Source organism: Xiphophorus couchianus, chromosome 21 (assembly GCF_001444195.1).
Source record: "Xiphophorus couchianus chromosome 21, X_couchianus-1.0, whole genome shotgun sequence".
Classification (NCBI taxonomy): domain Eukaryota; kingdom Metazoa; phylum Chordata; class Actinopteri; order Cyprinodontiformes; family Poeciliidae; genus Xiphophorus; species Xiphophorus couchianus.
Genome location: NC_040248.1, coordinates 19,650,443 through 19,657,403, shown reverse-complemented (window position 1 = coordinate 19,657,403; position 6,961 = coordinate 19,650,443). Strand labels below are relative to the sequence as shown.

General features: G+C 40.3%; 2 long non-coding RNA genes across 2 annotated transcripts; both read left to right on the top strand.

Annotated features, from left to right (window-relative positions):
• The first annotated feature begins 207 nt into the window (after positions 1-207).
• Positions 208-1,026, top strand: LOC114136399 (uncharacterized). Its single transcript, XR_003593783.1, has 3 exons — positions 208-478; positions 641-854; positions 951-1,026. It is a non-coding gene; the product is annotated as an uncharacterized LOC114136399 (long non-coding RNA).
• A 109-nt stretch (positions 1,027-1,135) lies between these two features.
• LOC114136398 (uncharacterized) lies at positions 1,136-1,883 on the top strand. The gene is made up of 3 exons (XR_003593782.1): positions 1,136-1,384; positions 1,582-1,680; positions 1,812-1,883. It is a non-coding gene; the product is annotated as an uncharacterized LOC114136398 (long non-coding RNA).
• Positions 1,884-6,961: the final 5,078 nt, after the last annotated feature.

Here is a 6,961-nt window from a genome sequence, read left to right as displayed (position 1 = left end):
TCTACATTTATCACCATGCTCAGCTATTTTTATGATACAATAATGTAGGCTTATGTGACGACTTTTATTATAATTTATTATAATTATATTTTATTAATTATTTGGCAGATAATTAATAAAATATTCCATATTTAATTTGTATATGTCCTTTTTCAACTATGCAATTTATAAAGTGAAAAATTTAACACTGACTGAAATGTGGAAAACACATACATTTTTCGATTTACAAGATATTTTTATATGTATGATTCCAAAACTTTTAGCAACTCAGGTGTTGATTGGTCTATATAATTGAGATTTATTTGTTGTCTCAAAAGCAGATAGTTGGAAACATGGCTCATGCCTTGGCTACAGCACTCACAAGGGAACTTGTGGGAAATACAAGCTCTCCCTCAACAAGTTCATGCCCTAATATCGGCAACAATTCTGGCCCTTTGGCTTCAAATTCTTCAACACGGGTCAACCAGGCATTAAAACGGTAAGATTTGAATTTCTTTTTAAAATTGGAAACGAAGTAGATAGCAGTTATGTATTTATTTCATATATGTTTTTTCATTGTTGTTTTTTATTTTAATTTTATGGACTCTGCCTTTACTGGATGTTTTGTCTCAAAATATTATTATTATCTTTATTCTCAAAGGCAATTTCCAAATCTGTTTCAAAAGTCAGACCTGAAAAAAGGCAAACAGAGGATTATCGCCTCAACTCGTTCTACAAAAATCTCCAACATTGGAATATACGTATTGCCAGGCCCCACCAATCTAACCCCAAAAAGTTCTGATGAGCTTCCCTTAGCACATGCAGGGTTAGGGAGAAGGGTGCTTTCTTTTTCTGACGACAGCAGGCATGAGGAGGTAATAAATGACAATAATTATCATTTACTCATAATATTTCATTCATAATTTATTTTGTATTGGTGTTCTTATAGTAGTATGCATTATATATAACAGATTGTCAGTCAGTTGGAGGACGAGTTTATCAAACTTAAACAACTGAAGGGAAGATGGATGTTCCATAAAGCATCAGATTAAAATGATTCCTCTTTAATAAGATTGTTCATATTTATTTTGATTTGTAAAATGTTCAGGTTACACCAATAAATGCCTATCTTTATTTTATCTCAGGTGGAGGTGGTCAAAGGAAATTGTCAATAATCCCAATGGATGCTGAAGGGTACAGCGGCAAGCTGCTCCGTTCTGCTTCAAATAATGGGAAAATAGTCCTCTTCCTGGTACCCCTCCAGGACGAACTGGAGACAAGTCCACTTCCATTTGATGTGGAGGAGTTTGCCAAAATGCCTCAGGTGCCCTGTGTAACTTGTGGTATAACAATGCCTCTTCAGATGCTGGCGTTACATGCTGGGTCTTGCAGAAAAAAAAAAAAAGTAAGTTGTCCTCATTTCCTCCATAACTTAATCAATCAACATTACTATGTTGAACTCTTTGGTTTTAATCTCTCTCTCTCTCTCTCTCTCTCTCTCTCTCTATATATATATATATATATATAAATATATGTATATATATATACACAGACACACATGCCTGTGACAATACTGGCATTAATGTTTCCCAATTTAAACAGAATCGGACTGATCAGACTGAACCTATAGAGGTTGATGAGGATGACTGTGACACATTGGAGGAGCCCGAAGACACAATTGAAGATTTGGAAGAAAGAGAGGTAGGATCCTGTTAAAAAAGTTGCACACGAAGTAATTTATTTTTACAAAATAAAGCAAATAACTTCTAATATTCTTGCAAAAAAAATACATTTTTATTTTTATTAATTTGAAAAAATATTTTTCTGTGCAGTGCTGCCGTATCTGCCAGAGGGATTTCTTGAAGTCTGTGCTTCCTTATCATGCCAGTGAATGTTGTGGCAGGTATTAGTGTATAATTTTTTTTTCTTTAGGAAGGTAGACGGATATGTTTTTATGTGAATAGGGCATGTAATGTAAAAATGGTATGAGTATTCAGACAACATGTAAAAAAGAGCTTTACAACTACAGTTAATTTAAAAATTTAGCCCTTATAAAATATTTGAAAACATTTTCTATCACTGATTCTGTAATATAGCTGGATGTCATTTCCTATCACATAAATAACATTTTTTTCCTTCAGGAGGGAGGGAGTATTGGAAATACACCCAGATATGCCAGGACCATCATCAACAACTTCAGGAACGTCTTATTCTGCAGAACCTAGAAGTATTGAAGGTATCATACTATGGTAAATAAGTAAATAGTAAAAGCGGGGAAACTCCATACATTTGCGCTTTGGCATGTTGTTGGCGCACTGACAGCCACGCTATCTACCTTTTGATTAAGAACAGGGCTGCCCGCACTGACGCGGCTCAGGGATTACGTGACACGCAGCGCAGTGCCCTAGTGCCTGTAAATTTAATGGTCCAATGAAGGAAATTTAAAAAAACAGGACATTTCGGAAATGTCACAAGAAATCTGTGACTTTAGCCGAAGAGCTTTCGCCCCTGGCTGCTTTCGCGTGCTTTGCTGACTTCACGTGCGCTTGCAGGTCGTTGGCACCTTTATTTGCCACAGACACATAAGTGCCTGCCTTACACGTCAAACACTCCGCCTCATAGGGATCACGACCTTGACGAAAGCACGGGAATCTTTTCTTTAATTCCTCCGTAAACGTACACTTTCGTTTAGGCATTTTTGCCGTAGAATCGGCGGACACACATGCGCTATCGCCTGTCACACTTAAGGTTTAACTAGTCTTGCGGCCGGTGTACAAGTCAACTCAGCTATCTTTACTTTTCCCACACAACTCACACACATAATGCAACGTGATTGGATTTGGGGAGAAGGGCGTGACTAATTTGCCATACAAAGAAACCTGGAATGGAGTAGTGGAACGTAGTGGCAATGTAATCACAATGCACTGTAAGCTATGTAATGTGTTTTGAGGCAGTTGACCAAAATCCCGGACGATTTTTAAATTCCCCCCGGACATCTTTTTAGGTCTGAAAAGTAGGACATGTCCGGGAAAAAGAGGACGTCTGGTCACCCTATCATAAGTGCGTAACAATGTCAATAATGAAACAAAATATTATAAAATTAGGTTTAAGCTATTAATTAATAATGTCAAAAATATATATGGGGAGCCGAAAGAGCCGGCTCTCCACAGTAAGAAGAGCCATTAGAGCCGCATCTCGAAAAGGAGCCGAAAATCCCATCACTGATGGAGGCCTCGGTTAAATTGTTAAATGTATTAGTGGACACACTGTCCAAGAAATGTGAAGACTTGGAGGGTCGCTCCAGACTAAATAACATCCGCCTTGTGGGCGTACCGGAGGGATCTGAAGGTCAAAAGCCGACAAAGTTTGTATCGAAGCTGCTTCAGGATCTGCTCGGCCTCAACGCTAAGCCTGCCCTTGACCGGGCTCATCGCACATCGCGGGCCAAGCCAGCAGAGGGGGACCCACCGCGCCCGGTTGTAGTCCGTGTCGACCTGTTTCAAGAACGGAATGAGATTCTACAGAGGGCTCGTGAGTCGTCTCCCTTACTTTATGAAGGAAAACATGTGTTCATTTTCCCCGATTATTCAACCTCAGTTGCTAAAAAACGCGCATCGTTTACGAAAGTGAAGAAGGAACTCCACTCTTGCCCCGGAATCAAGTTTGGGCTTTTTTTCCCTGCAATATTACGGATCACTCTTCCCAACGGGCAGACTGGTAAGTTCGAGGACCCAGTCCTTGCTGCAGACTTTGTTGAGAAAAACATTAAAAATGTGGTTGATCCAGCCACAGTTTGAAGTGTGGTTGTTCCGGCCACAGTTGAATTCCAGAGGGGCCGCTACCCAGTGATGGGATAACACTTTGTTTGGGAACTGTAGTACTCTGTACAATACAATTATTATTTAATGCATTGTGGTTCTCAACAGTGCCTTTCGAGTACTCTGGATACACTGTGGATTTAACTCCTAGTTTGGAAATGTATTTTTATTTTCTTGGTTCTTGTTGATACAAGGGGGCCTTTGTGTGTCCGATTGCACATTAGTTCTACATGCCTTATAATATATTTCATGTTTCTACAAACCTGTTGTTCTCTAGATGGTGCATTTTTCACATATTGTTATATTTACATCACATTCCCAGGAGAGTAGTCAGTAGTTAAGACTACTTTCATTTTTCAGCCTCTAGTAAGCTGGATGCTGTTTTTTGTTTTCTTTTTGATGGGTTTTCGCGCATCCCGTTTGGGGGAATGCTTCAGCGAATGGGTTGGTTTAGGGAGGGTTTCAGGTGGCAGGGGTGTGTGTGTTACTTGGTTCTTTTTGTCTGTGTATGTCTCTTTTTTTCAGTTGACCAGGGTGATTCACGTTTACTTTTGTGTTTTACTTTGACCTATGGCTGATCTTCACTTGACACCAGCTACAGCGGTAGGACGAGAGATCCGTTTCACCAGCTTTAACTGCAGGGGGGCTCAACAATCCTGTGAAGCGTAGTAAGGTATTACATCATATGCAACGATTGGGGGCACAAATAGCTTTCCTTCAAGAGACACATCTAAAGAACGTGGACCACGTGAAACTGAGGCGCAGCTGGGTTAGTCAAGTTTATCATTCCTCTTTTAACACTAAATCTAGAGGAGTGGCTATCCTTATCAGTAAATCTGTCCCCTATGTGCACTCTCAAACCATTTCTGATTCTTGTGGTAGATACGTTATTATCACTGGTACCATTTGCAATACCCCGGTGGCATTGGCTAATATATATGCTCCCAATTATGACAACGAATACTTTTTAAAATATGTTTTCCAGTCACTTCCCAATCTGTCCACTTATCACTTAATATTGGGAGGTGATTTTAACTGCTGGCTTGATCCTCAGTTGGATCGCTCCTCAACAAACATAACCATGCCTTCGCGCTCATCTAAAATGATTAACTCCTTTATGTCTGAATTTAATGTTCATGATGCCTGGCGTTTTCTTCACCCCTCCCAGAAGGTTTACTCATTCTTTTCCCCAGTCCACCACACCTTTACGCGTATTGATTTTTTCTTGATTGATAATAGATTGCTGTCCTCTCTCACTGGGTGCAAATATGATGCTATTGTCCTATCAGATCATGCCCCAGTTTCTATAACTATTAGATTTGACTTTCACCCCATTGAGCGGCCTCCATGGAGGCTAGGCACCCGTCTGCTATCAAATGAAAAATTTGTATCGCTTCATCCAGAACTACCTCCCAGGACTTTAGTTAAGACAGAAATGGAGGAAATCTACTGATAATACTGCTGTGGGACAAATTGTGATGATCGCTGATTCCAACCTTCCCCGGGGACTATGGCCTGTCGGGACCATCACCAAGGTCTTCCCTGGGACGGATGGCGTCGTTCGAGCTGCTGAGGTGAAGGTCAAGGACAGTATCTACATTCGCCCGGTAACCAAACTGGTGGAGCTTCCTGAAGTGCCTGAAGATTTGGATCGTCCTTCAAACTAGCGGACTTTGCATGAGTGTATTTGTTGCAAATACAGGGGCGGCTGTTAAAAGTCCGTCTGTTTGTTTAGCACTACATTACCCAAGATGCATCTGTTCTTTTGTGGTTCCGTTTCACGTAGCTGAGTGGCTTGTTTTTCTGTGCTACTGTGTGGCTTGGTGGCATGGAAGTGGCATCCGCTGACGTCCACCATCAATCTATCCTGGGTCCTTTGTGTATGAAACCTGTGTGCGTTTTTATGATGTAAGTGTGCAGTTTCATGTTCTATATTTGTGTTTGTTTCGGTTGTTGGCCCAGGAGGTGATGGCTCCTCGTGTTTCTCTGGCTGCCGACAATGCAGGCGTTTAATTATGATAGCTCAGGTTGTACTATACTTTACCAGATACATATTGTTATCGTATTAGTATATGAGGGAATTACCACTCATTTCATGTGTTCTGACGGTTTTTGTCTTTTGTATGTTTGTTGCATTTACCTGACAGTTCATTTGTAGTGTTATGGTGCCCTCCGGTGGATTTCTGTGGTGCTGCAGGCCATTTTTGTCCTGTATCTACGTGTATCTGTGTTTTGCTTGCATGGGTATTAATATGTACCTTTATTGTTTTCTGTTTCAGATAACCACACATACACATACACACACACCCACACACACTCATATACGAAACATCAATAAACTTCTGAGCTGCACCGTTGGAGTCGCCCTAGTCCAGGGGTCGGCAACCAATGGCTCCGGAGCCACGTGTGGCTCTTTCGTCCTTCCGTTGTGGCTCCCAGTGACTTTGGGAAATAGAATATTTTATTAAAATTAAATCATTAAAAAATTATAACTCAAAATCATTTTAAAATACATTTCTAAATCTGAAGATTACGGTAAACTTTTAACATTAAAACAAAAACTTTTGAACTGTTTTAGCACCCAAAATATACGTCATGTCCGCCGATGTGCGACAGGCATTCCTGACGTACCCCACATGTCTGGCAGACTGCGGTTTTTTTTTAGCGCACTGATTTATTGACTTTTTGATCCTTGCCTGGGAGATAAATCATGAATAAATCAGAGAAAAGGAAACATTCTGAAGATGGCAGAACATTTAATGCTACGTGGACAAATCATTTTGCTTTCACCGCTGATGAAACTGGTTCACCTGTCTGCTTAATATGTGGCGAAAGACTGGCAAACAACAAAAAGTCAAATGTTGAAAGACATTTCAAGAGCAAACACTCCGTCTTAGCTAAAAAATATCCCGTGGGAGAGGAGAGAAAAAAGGCCGTTTCGGAGCTGATGCGGAAGGCTGAAGCTAGCAAGTCACTTCAAGAAGTGGATTAAGACGCAAATTCTACTACATGTGCCAGTTTCGTGGCTACTCAGGAAATAATCAAGCATGGTAAGCCATTTACAGATGGAGATTATCTCAAAGAAACATTTGTTAAGATTTCAGAACATCTTTTCTCGGACTTCAGAAACAAAGATGAAATTTTGCAGAAAATAAAAGACATGC